This window comes from Plecotus auritus, assembly GCF_963455305.1.
Source record: "Plecotus auritus genome assembly, chromosome: 7".
Classification (NCBI taxonomy): Eukaryota; Metazoa; Chordata; class Mammalia; order Chiroptera; family Vespertilionidae; genus Plecotus; species Plecotus auritus.
Genome location: NC_137774.1, coordinates 110,012,496 through 110,024,859, shown reverse-complemented (window position 1 = coordinate 110,024,859; position 12,364 = coordinate 110,012,496). Strand labels below are relative to the sequence as shown.

The following is a 12,364-nucleotide window of genomic DNA, read 5'->3' as shown; positions in this document are numbered from 1 at the left end:
ACTGTTGTTCGGAATACCTTTGGATGATATTGTAGGCAATTAGACAGGCATGAGCAGAGTAGGAATGATGGGCCAGATGCAGAGGTTTTAGCAGGGTGAAGGGCTCCAGGTGCCTCACACTACCAGCCCTTGCACCACCACACCCTTAAGCATTAACCCCAGAGATGACATTTGGGCCTCAGCTGTGTTTCAGCTCCAGGCCCAGAAAAGAAGCACCAGGTGGAGCTATGCCTTGGCTGAACTCAGAGCAAGCGGCAATAACTAATGACCTCCTCCCCTGGAGCTGCCTTAAGCTGTGGAGACCGGCCCTGAGGAGACACACCTGGGAAAGCTGATAACTATTCTACTGAGATCCTCCTCTGAGACCTCAAATAAAAGCCCTCTGGATGGAGGACCCAGCCTGGCTCTCTCTGTGGAGCATACTTACTCCTTTCCCCCTTCTTTCCCTAGGGCGTTCTCTCTCTCTCTTTCTCTTCCTCTCCCTCTTTTCAGGAGCAAACTCATGCCTCTCCTTCCCTTTTTGTCGCTCAAGGCTCATATCTCCTCCTCTTCCCAAAGCCCCAAGGGCCTTCTTTTGACTCTGTAACTTGTTTCCTGAGCCCATTTCTTCCATGGCTCACCCCTTCTACCTCTGTGTCTTTCTAAGTAAACTTCCTCTTATAATTCAAGTCTAGGCTCTGAATTCTTCTCTTAGCCAGAACTCAAGAACTTAGTTTGCTGAACCGAGATCTAATGCCTGGTGCCATTCCCCCCATCCCCACCCACCCCATCAACAATATAAACTGGCTTTTTGCCAGGCAGGTCCCTGTAAGACTAGACAGGCCTTTGTCTGAAGCAGTGCTTTGTCCTGCCTTAAGCTACCTTTGAAAGAACAATTGTTCATTTCTATTCCTTATCTTTTGGAAGGTGGAAAAAGCAAGTGCCAAGATTTTTAGAAAACAAATAAACAAACAAGAATACGCAGCTTCCCAAGGAGCAAGAAAGAATATTCTTTATCTCAGACCTTTAGCATAACCTTGCTGAAAACACAGTACAGAGAAGGTTGGTTTAAATTGCGGAAGTAAGGCAGAGAGAAGTCAGAAACTTCTGGTCAGGGCATGTGCAGGAGGCAACCAGTCCATGTGTTTCTCACATATCAATTTTTCTCTCCACCCCCCTATCTCTCTCCTCCTCCCTCCCTTCCACTCTCTCTGAAAAGCAATGGAAAAAAGAAATTATCCTCTGGTGAGGATTAACAAAAACAAACAAAACAAGAAAAGAAAAAGAAACAGTTGAAAACCTAGAGAGACCCAAGCTGCAGTCTTTAAACCTTATCCTTTGTCTAATGGCAAAACCCCACACATCAGTACTCCCACTCAGTTTCTTCCCTATTGAGATGAGGGAGGCAATTGCACACAGGAGACCAGACAGAGAAGAAAGCTGCATCTGATTAGAATGAACATTGCCAGGGACTTGCTAATATGGGTTTCACTTTATGACCCAACATTTTTTTCAAAAATGTAATGGGGTGGGGGAGGAAACCGCATGTTTTTAAAAATTGAAATAGTTTAGAGATAAAACACAAATGCTAGTGTCTTTAACAGGCAACAGCAACTTTTTTTCCTCTAAAGTCAAACACCATCCCCAGATATGCTTTTGTGGGAATGTTACCTCAACTTTATTAAAAAATAAGAACCAGTTTAAATATTGACACTGGACTAGCCCAGTGTGTATTTTCAAATCCACATTCTTTATCTGAAGCACTGCATCAGGAACCCACATGACCCTGCATGTTTTCCAGTTCACAGTACATGGAACCAGTTTCTCTTTTTAATCTTAATTTGCTCAGAGCAGCCATATGCAGCAGCCATTGACACCCAAACTTTGGGAGGAACCTTTTCCTACAAGGCCTGTCACAGCTGTCCAATGTTTATCCTAAATGAGCATCATGCTGTCATGCTCTATGGATGCGGGAGAAAAGGCAAGAAAATCAAAGCACCTGGTACAGGTTTCATGAGATCTATTCATGTTCACTGTGCTCCAAACCTGCCACTGAATGCCATCAGTACACTTTGTGCATGTTGGGCAGCTGGTGGCCTAGGAGAGGGTCTCAATTTGAAGAACTGTTGTTGGATGACCCAGAGGTTGAGGTGATAGCAGCTTCAGCAGGGCTACTAGTGGTGACTGACTTTTGGATGTGAGGCCAGCTGCTGGACATTGACATGGTCCTCCTCTTGGTAGGCCAAGCATTCTCAAATAAATGCTTTAGGTGTTACTACTGGCGTTGGCAGAAACTGCACTTCAGTAGCTTTAAGAATGGTATTTTCTTGTAGAATGTCTTGCTGGAGACCTGCTATGGCCAAAAGGCTTCCTTCCATAAAGACACTGGTAGAAGATCATACCCACTGACCAGAGGTCAACTTTTAGATCTTTGATGGTTCTTTCTCAACCACAAAACACTCTGGTGGTAAATACCAGTAAGTACCTGCACCTTGTGATGTTAGATCCATGCCGTTCACTGAACTGTAACTATCATCATTCATGATCTTGGAAAGTCCAAAATCTGTGATTTTTATCTCTCTATACGCTCTACCATTTACTAAAAGAATATTACCTGGTTTGATGTCATAGTGTCTGATGGGAGTTTTTATTTCATTTTATTTATTTAAAACACTCACAATCTACATGATAATGGCTCGGGCCTCTTTCTCCGACATTAATTTGTACTGTTTCAGGTAGAGGTCCAGATCATTTCTGTCACAGTATTCCAATACTGTACAAAACAAGTCAATGTCCAGTGAAAAGTAATTATACAGTTTAACTATTCTAGAATAATCTAGGTCTTTGTGAATCTGGTATTCCCTACATAGTTTGTGATAATTCTCATCTCTCCAGTTTTTATTCAACTAGTGAATTTTCATAGCTACATATATTTCTTCTGTTAGATCAAATGCCTTGTAAAAGTCACTGAAACATCCTCTACCCAAAAGATGTACCAACAAATATCTGTCATTTCACATTGGATGATCCTTAAATTGTGAATTATCTTCAATATGGTTTTGGGTGGTTTTTTTTTTTTTAGATCCATGATATATAGATTTCTAACCCTTTCTAGCCGTGCATGGATCTCTGCTTCCCCCTTTATAAGAGGATCACCTAATCTGAGTTTGAAGATTTCTGCTTGTTCATGGTGTTCTGCTAATGTTAACATTTCATTTTCAGCTCCCTTGGTTTTGCTTTCCACTGTTTCTGCTCTTTGGTTACTGGAGGGGCCTGTCCCAAGACAGGAGGTTTCTGCTTTGCTAACATTTTCCATTGTCTTTCTATCTCTTCCTCTGTAAATTTATACTACCTATTGCTTGATAAGGTTCTGAAAAGCATAACCCTCTGTCCATTGTTCAGTAAAAGAAGCCCCATGTTAGACAGTGGTAGCATGGCCCAATGTCAAGCTGTCTTGCATGCTCTGATCTCTACATGCAATCTTCTCTTGTTTCTTCTTTTCGAGGAGTTTCTTGCTCATTGTCACACATCCATTTAATCATTCTTTGTATTTCTCTAGAATTTTTTTTTTTTTTTTTTTTTTTTTTTTTTTGCTATTCATCAATCTGTGGTCTCAGATTACAATTTGCTCTTAACAAATCATCTGTTCTCCCCTCCTTCTTCTCTAAGTCAGAATTCTTACTGTTTCCTAATGCAGGTATTTTTTTCTTGTGAGCAGACTGGGTCTGTCTCTGCTGGGTGGACATCTGTTTCTGGAGCTGCAGGAATGCTCTGTTACCAGATCCTGTAGAAGAGGGACTGTTTTGCTGAGCTGAAACCAAAGTGAAGCAGAGGCCAACCACCCTCCGTGTCAGCTGCTCTGTGTTGGAGCCAAGGTTTTGCTAGCACCACTGACACCAAGGTTGGCAGAGCAGACAGCTCCTCCGGTACCTCCTTTGCAGCGCTGCCATCTAAACCATAGAGGGGCTCTTCTACTCTCCTGGTAAGGGATCGGATAAGGAATGGTGCTGTGAGGATCATGCAACTGGGGGAACACTTCTGCCAGGGCCGGCTCCTGGCCCACTTCTCCCAGCAAACTTAAAGTAACCACTAATTTTATGTTCCCTAGCAGTGTCTCTCCCTTGGCTAGTTTCATATGGTTCTGATTTTCTTTTCTGGTTCACTGGCCATCCTGTTATTTCTTAGAAACCTCTCCTGAGTGTCTTAACCCCCTTTCACACCCCCTCCTGGGGAAGCTGCTATGGGGCCAGGCTGCACAAGAGGGCAGGGGTGGGGAGAGGTCTTAGACCAGCCTTCTGGCACCTAAAAGGACGAAACCTTGCTGTTTTAAAATGTTTATTCCACTGAATATTCTTTCATTTCCTGGAAAATATTCCACTCTTTACATCAGAGGACAGGAGATAGGACAATGAGTTGTGAATGCACATCTCTGTGTTGTGACATTTCTGCTCATGACCTTCTGCCAACCTTGGCCTTTAGAACTTACTGGGGCTTCCAGATGGCTTCACATGTTAACTCAAGTGCATTCCCCTTCCTGGGTTAAGCCTTGTAGATGGTGAGTCATTTGAATATGCACTGGAGGCTTATGCTATACTTCCAGATGGGTCTGCAAGTTCCTGATGATGACAGGGTGCTCCACCTGACAGATCACGGGGACCCCATCCTTGTGTATCTTCAGTATCAGCTGAATAGTCACAGGGAACAGGTCTGACCACTCTTCCGCCTCGGATTTACTTTTGAGCTCCTTGTTCCCTTTGAACCATCGGATAGTCTGGCTGGTTTGCTGGCCATGGCAGTGCAATTGACTTTAGTCTCCTCACCTTCCACGCATCTAATCTGGATATCAACCATCAGATTACATGGTGGGATGAGTACTGTGGTTGTGGTATAACTTTCTGGGGGAACTGGATAGGTTAGTGTAGAGTTGGCAAAAGTATTGAGACATTTGTCAATGACACTTTGAGTTCACTGCTAGAAAACTTCAGCAACTGAAACCTACTCTCCTTCAAAGGCCTGAAGTCCCTGAAATAAATGGTCTGCCTGCTAGGATTCAGTAGCTGATGGTTGCAACTTCTCCCTCAATAACTGCCATGTCTTTTGTAAATAAATTCTGTCCATCACCAGGCTAAACGTGGCTTCTGTAAAACCCTCGTGGTAGGACTTTCATTCAGCTAGATTTCAGGCATTTCCAAAAGATGGTTGTGAAAGCTTGCAATTTTTTATAAGAAGAATACTCAGATCATTTTAAACCAGTTTTCTTAAACATTCCTTATTAGAAATGAATTATGTTTCAGGTTCATAATGTGTGTTTTTTTTAATTAACAAAAACTGTAGGTGTGCAGGCATGCTGGAATATTGTGTGCATTACTGTTACCAGGTACAGCATTTTGCATCTAAAATTAAAACAAACCTTAAAATCTCTACCTCATCAGTAAAGAATTCAATTATTAAAGTACTAGAGGCCCAGTGCATGAAATTCGTGCACGGGCGGGGTGGTGTCCCTCAGGCCAGCCTGCACCCTCTCCAATCTGGGACCCCTCGAGGGATATCTGACTGCCTGTTTAGGCCCGATCCCGACATCCCTCTCACAATCCAGGACTCATCTGCCACGCCTGCATGATTGCCCCTAACTGCTTCTGCCTGCCAGCCTGATCACTCCCTAACCACTCCCCTGCCAGCCTGATTGATGCCTAACTGCTCTCCTGCCGGCCTGATCACCCCTAACTGCCCTCCCCTGCTGGCCCAGTCACCCCTAACTGTCCTCCCCTGCAGGCCTGGTTGCCCCAACTGCCCTCCCCTGCCGGCCCAGTCACCCCTAACTGTCCTCCCCTGCAGGCCTGGTCCCCCCCAACTGCCCTCCCCTGCTGGCCTGGTCACCCACAACTGCCCTCCCCTTCTGGCCATCTTGTGTCCACATGGGAGCAGCCATCTTTGACCACATGGGTGTGGCCATCTTGTGTGTTGGAGTAACGGTCAATTAGCATATTACCTCTTTATTATATAGGACTAGGGGCCTGGTGCAAGAAATTCATGCACTGGGGGTGGGGGGTCCCTCAGCCCAACCTGCCCCCTCTCACATACTGGGAGCCCTCAGGGGATATCCTGGCCTCCCATGTGGGAGACGACTGGGCCGATCAGGGGAAGGCACCAGCCCCATCACCCCGCTGCTGCAGCCACTGCCAGTCACCACAGCCACCAAGGTGTTTTCATCAACACGGACTCCAGTCCCTTCACCATGAAAAAATGACAACTTTCTTTAGGCATTTTCAAGATGTGTCTTTCATAGGATATGACATTTCTTTCTTTCCTTTTTTTTTTTTTATCCTCACCTGAGGATATGTTTCCATTGACTTTTAGAGAATGTGGAAGAGAAAGGGAAAGGGAAAGACAGAGAGAAACATCAAAGTGAGAGGAACACTTCGATTGGTTGCCTCCTGCATGAGCCCTGACCTGGGCCCCAGCCAGGGAGGAGCCTGCAACCTAGGTACATGCCCTTGATCAGGATTGAACCCAGACCCTGAGGTCGGCAGGCCGAGGCATTAACCACTGAGCCAAACTGGCCAGGGCAGGATATGACATTTCTTAGCCCTCCAGCAGTGGACCTTCATTTTTTTCTCCAGAAGTGTGGTGGAAAAACCCTAGATCACCTTTTTGGATTCTTATTACCCAAGTTACCAAGAATATTACCAGTGGCATTCAGGAAGCTTAGCCAATGAGCAGTCAGAAAAGGTGTTTCCTCTGTAGTTCACACCAATCGCTGGCTGGGCCCTGCCCAGGCCTAAAGCCTCTGGCCGAAGCTTTAGGCCTGGGCAGGGGACTCCCAGCTCCCTCTGATCACCAGCTCCACCCCTGCCCCCTCAGCTCTGATCACATGCTTGGCCCTGCCCAGGAGCCCCCTGGCTCAGGCCCTTCCCAGGCTGCTCAGGGCCCACACGGGGCCTACCTCAGAGTGACCTGGGTGCCAGAATGTTCCCGGGATCCAGGCACTGGGAGCCTATGTATGCAAATTAACCGCCATCTTTGTTGAGTTAATTTGCATATTCACTCTGATTGGCTATGGGCGTAGCAGAGGTATGGTCAAATTACATGTTTGTCTATTATTAGGTAAGATATTAGTACAGAAAACAACTTTCTCTTCAGACACCATGGCCTTTGATGGTGTTGCAAATTAGTAAATTAGCTAAGAGTTAATGCATACAATTCTGCAAATTTTCTTCATTAATTTTAGTGTCTGCCTTAATCACTTTCCAAAAACCTGACAAAGAGTAATAATTTATGGGTACTTAGAAGAGGCTGGTGGATATATATTGTATTGTAAGTCCCCAGATGTTTGGGGAAACTTCTCTTGGACCCCATCTCAGTAGTTCCAGAGACAGGCTTTTATCCTACATCCCCACCAACCACTTGAGCTAAGTTAGGTCCATCAGAGTCCTATGGCTATTACAAATCAGAACTAAAGAAAGCATATTTTCCTTTTTGGTAATAAATTGTTGTGTGGCTGATGGCCACAATTTCAGATACAAAGGAAAGGCCATCCAAGAGTGATTTCAACTCAGAGAAACATAGTCAGATGAGAGAAACTTTTGAGCCCCAAGACAATTTCTATCATTCCCATGGTTCATGTAAATCAGCCAACAAATTGCTCTATTTTTATTTTGGACTAAGCTAATTTGAGTTGGGTTTAGCCACTGCAGCCAAAAGAGTGGAAACTGTTCCAAGAAAATGCCTTAAATCATACTGACAACTTACTTGATGACATGACTTGAATCTTTTGTATATTTTTATTATTATTCATACCCAGTGAAGGACCCAGCATATAGCATTCCTTTATAAAATATTCTGGTTTATTTTCACTAAAAAGAATGACTCTAATCATTGGAGGCCACAAGGCAGATTCATGCAGACTTGGAGGGAGATGAGATATTCTTGGTCAAGGGAAGATAATGTGTTCTTCAATTCATTCTGCACAGTTTTAGGCACAGTCCTGGCCTTAGTTACAGAATGTCAGACCTCAGTAAATACTGTCTCAAATCATTGTCTTGTAAATTAAAAGTTTCTGAAGTGTTACTAAATTGGCATAAATCTTCCTTTTCTTCTTATTAAACTTGGGTAATGTCACAATGACCTTACTAATTTGAGTACAGCTACTTAGTACTTATTTAAAGACTTGGGAGATGTGGTAAATAAATATGGTTGTTGTATGATTTCTGTAAGTAGGAATACATAGTCTGCTGAACTAATGACCAGGGAATCATCTCACAAGACCAAATCCTGAAGAGGTCAGTGACTGCTGGCCAAAGATGTGTTTACAGAGGCCATTTATGAACAAGATTTAACTCCAGATCAACATCCTTAGGACCTGACCTTTATTCTTTTTCCTCATTTCAAAGGCTTGTATCTAGCACTTGGCTTCTTGCCTCCTTACCGAGGCATACTGATTTTCCAAAAGATAAATATTAATATAGCCTAGCAAACACAAATGCTTTGCAGAATGCAGAGAGCTGAGAGTTAGACATTATTAGTTTGTAAATTTGATGAGAGCTTCCAGAAGAACTGCTTTAAAAGACATAGTCCCAAACTCATAAAACTTAAGAACAGACAGAGGAGATAATAGTATATCAGCGAATAGGAAAAAAAGTATAGAAGTGTATTGGTGGAAAAGAAGAGATGGGAGAGTATGTTGATAGGCAAAAGAATATTCTGTACAGTCATGCATTGCATAATGACGTTTCCATCAACATGGACCACATATATGATGGTGGTCCCATAAAATTATAATGGTGCTGAAAAATTCCTATCCTAGTCACATCATAGCCATTATAACTTCATAGCACAAAAATTGCTCATTTGTTTGTGGTGATGCTGGTGCAAACAAACCTACTTCCTACTAGTTGTATAAAAGTATAGCACATACAACTATGTACAGTAACCTAGAAATTGATAATGATAATAAACAACTATGTTACTGGCTTATGTATTTACTACACTATATTTTTTATCATTACTTTAAAGTGTACTCTGTCTACTTATAAAAAAAAAGTTTGTTTCCAAATTTACTGGGAACTCATACAACTTAACAAAAGGAGATAAACAATCCAATCAAAAAGTGGGCAGAGGACCTAAATAGACACTTTTCAAAAGAGGACCTACAGAAGGCCAACAGACATGAAAACATGCTCAAAGTCACTAATCATCTGAGAGATGCAAATCAAAACAACAATGAAGTACCATCTCACACCTGTCAGAATGGCTATCATCAACGAACAACAAGTGCTAGCGAGGATGTGGAGAAAAAAGAACCCTTGTGCACTGCTGGTGGGAATGCAGACTGCTGCAGCCACTGTGGAAAACAGCATGGCGTTTCCTCAAAAAATTAAAAATGGCACTCCCATTTGACCCAGTAATCCCACTTATAGGAATATATCCTAAGAAAGCAGAAACACCAATCAGAAAGGATATATGCACCCCTATGTTCATAGCAGGACAATTTACAATAGCTAAGATTTGGAAACAGCCTAAGTGCCCATCAGCAGATGAGTGGATTAAAAATGGTACAATGGAATACTACACTGTTGTAAAAAAAATAAAAAGAACTCTTACTAGTTGCAACAGCATGGATGGACCTGGAGATCATTATGCTAAGTGAAATAAGCCATTCAGAGAAAGATACGTAAATATCACATGATCTCACTTGTTTGTGGAATATAATAAACAACATAAATTGATGAACAAAAATAGAACTGGAGACATAGAGGCATCGAACAAACGGTCTAACCTAAGAGGGAAGGCGGGGAGTGGGCGTGGGGGGGGGGGAAAGGGAGTGAGAGATCAACCAAAGGATTTGTATATGCATATGAGCATAACCAATGGATACAGACGTAGGATGAGTGAGAGCATGTGCTGAGGGGTTGGGAGCAGCTGGGGACAGGTCAATGAGGGGTGGGGGGAAGAAGACTTATGTAATACTTTAAACAATAAAGAATTTAAATTAAAAAAAAAGTTTGCTGTAAACAATATGCCATGTTACACTGGCAGCAACCTCATACATCTCATGCTTACCATGTCTCTTTGATAGTATCATTTTATCTTATGCGTGATTTAATCTCATGTTATTTTATACATTTAGTGTAGACTAAGTGAATAGTGTTTATTAAGTCTACAGTAGTATGTAGTAATATGTTGGGCCTTCTTATTCACTCACTACTCACTCACGGACTCACCCAGAGCCAATCCCAGTCCTGTAAGCTTCATTTATGGTAAGTGCCCTGCACAGGTGGTCCATTTTTTATTTTTTATAGCATAATTTTACTCTACCTTTTCTACATTTAGGTAATTACAAATATATTTCATTGTGTAAAAGTATCCACAGTGTTCAGTACATTAACGTGCTGTACGGGTTAATAACCTAGGAACAAGAGGTGTAACATATACCCTAGGTATGTAGTAGGCTATACCATCTAGGTTTGTGTAAATGCAATCTGTGATTTTCACACAATGATGAAATCATCTATTGCCATTATTATGATTGTACAATAATAGCAGCAATAATTTTTAAGCAATTAGTGCATGGAAAATGCTCTATATATCTCAACAACTTTACAATATACTTATGTAGAATTGCCCCCACGAACAGGGAAGAATGCTGAGGGTTGATAAGGTTAAATGATTTGCCAGAGGCTATGTAATTAGTAAGTGGCAAAGCTGGGGTTCAGTTAGTCAGCGTTTTAATTGCTCTTATTCCCTATCCTTGGAGAAAACTGCTGCATTCCCTTTCCCTGCCCCTCTAGGTGCCTATGTTCCACTTCAGATCTATCTAATTCAGAGACTAGGTACTTTCTATTCATCAAATTCTAAGTTTTCCAAATAAGCATAGGTCCCTTCTACTCTGTCTACAGATACATCTCATCAAAATAGAAAGAAAATGGGTTAAAAAAAAGAATTTGAGGCATTGGTTTATTCTTTGTTCTTCATACTCTCATCCCACTATACACATCCATAAGTACTAGTATATACAAATACATTGTCATATCCTTCGCATTTAAAGTGGCAAGACAGCCAAAACCGGTTTGGCTCAGTGGATAGAGCGTCAGCCTGCGGACTGAAGGGTCCTGGGTTCGATTCCGGTCAAGGGCATGTACCTTGGTTGCAGGCACATCCCCAGTAGGAGGTGTGCAGGAGGCAGCTGATCGATGTTTCTCTCTCATCGATGTTTCTGGCTCTCTATCTCTCTCCCTTCCTCTCTGTGAAATATCAATAAAATATATTTTTAAAAAAAATTTATAAAGTGGCAAGACAACTATTTACCTAGGGAAACATTTACAGATGGAACAGCTCATTCAGCAACAGTTACAGGTCTCTCGGTGAGAGCACAGTCAATGACTTGGGACTTCAGACCAGTGATCCTTCAAGGTCAAAAGTTTAGCTCCAATAGAATATGAAGGACTACACTATAGTTAGCCTGCTGCCCTCCTTGACAAATGCCACTCCTAACAGGTGTCCATCCCCCCATTGTCTAAGAGAACTAACTGGTATCCATCATCCCAGCGCCTAAGACAGTACAAATAGAAGGTGCCTAATAAAAAGGTGGAGAATAAATTGAAAGATTCAAGATTTACGTAAGCTTTTCTTGAGCCCATGCTATAAAGTGCCAACAGGAAACAAACGACCTGCTCCAAGAATTTAAATGAAGAGAGCTTATTGCCAGACACATATGCACCAGCAATTTTTACCAGTGGGAATCTGCTATATCTTATAGGCCTGAGGGCAAGGAGAGGATGACATTACTAGAGCTAGTAAGAGTTGGAGCCAAGAAAGGCTCCATAGTACAAGATGTATTTTACTATATCTCCATCCACTGTACAAGACATATTTCACCTATATCTCCATCCACAGTCCAAGATGTATCTTACCTATATCTCCATCCACAGTCTAAGATGTATCTTACCTATATCTCCATCCACAGTCCAAGAGTATCGTACCTATATCTCCAACCACAGTCCAAGAGTATCGTACCTATATCTCCATCCACAGTCCAAGATGTATCTTACCTATATCTCCATCCACAGTCCAAGATGTATCTTACCTATATCTCCATCCACAGTACAAGATGTATCTTACCTATATCTCCATCCACAGTACAAGATGTATCTTACCTATATCTCCATCCACAGTACAAGATGTATCTTACCTATATCTCCATCCACAGTACAAGATGTATCATACCTATATCTCCATCCACAGTCCAAGATGTATCTTACCTATATCTCCATCCACAGTCCAAGAGTATCATACCAATATCTCCATCCACAGTACAAGAGTATCATACCTATATCTCCATCCACAGTACAAGATGTATCTTACCTATATCTCCATCCACAGTACAAGA

The 12,364-nt window shown here is 42.3% G+C and overlaps 1 pseudogene across 1 annotated transcript in view; it reads right to left on the bottom strand.

Annotated features, from left to right (window-relative positions):
• Positions 1-2,089: 2,089 nt before the first annotated feature.
• Positions 2,090-12,364, bottom strand: part of LOC308252742 (serine/threonine-protein kinase tousled-like 2) — a 49,358-nt pseudogene continuing 39,083 nt past the window's right edge. Inside the window, exons 2-3 of the transcript in view lie at positions 4,057-4,150; positions 2,090-3,958 (exon numbers count right to left, since the gene is read on the bottom strand). The product of the transcript in view is annotated as a serine/threonine-protein kinase tousled-like 2 (transcript). The remainder of the gene's footprint in view (positions 3,959-4,056; positions 4,151-12,364) is intronic.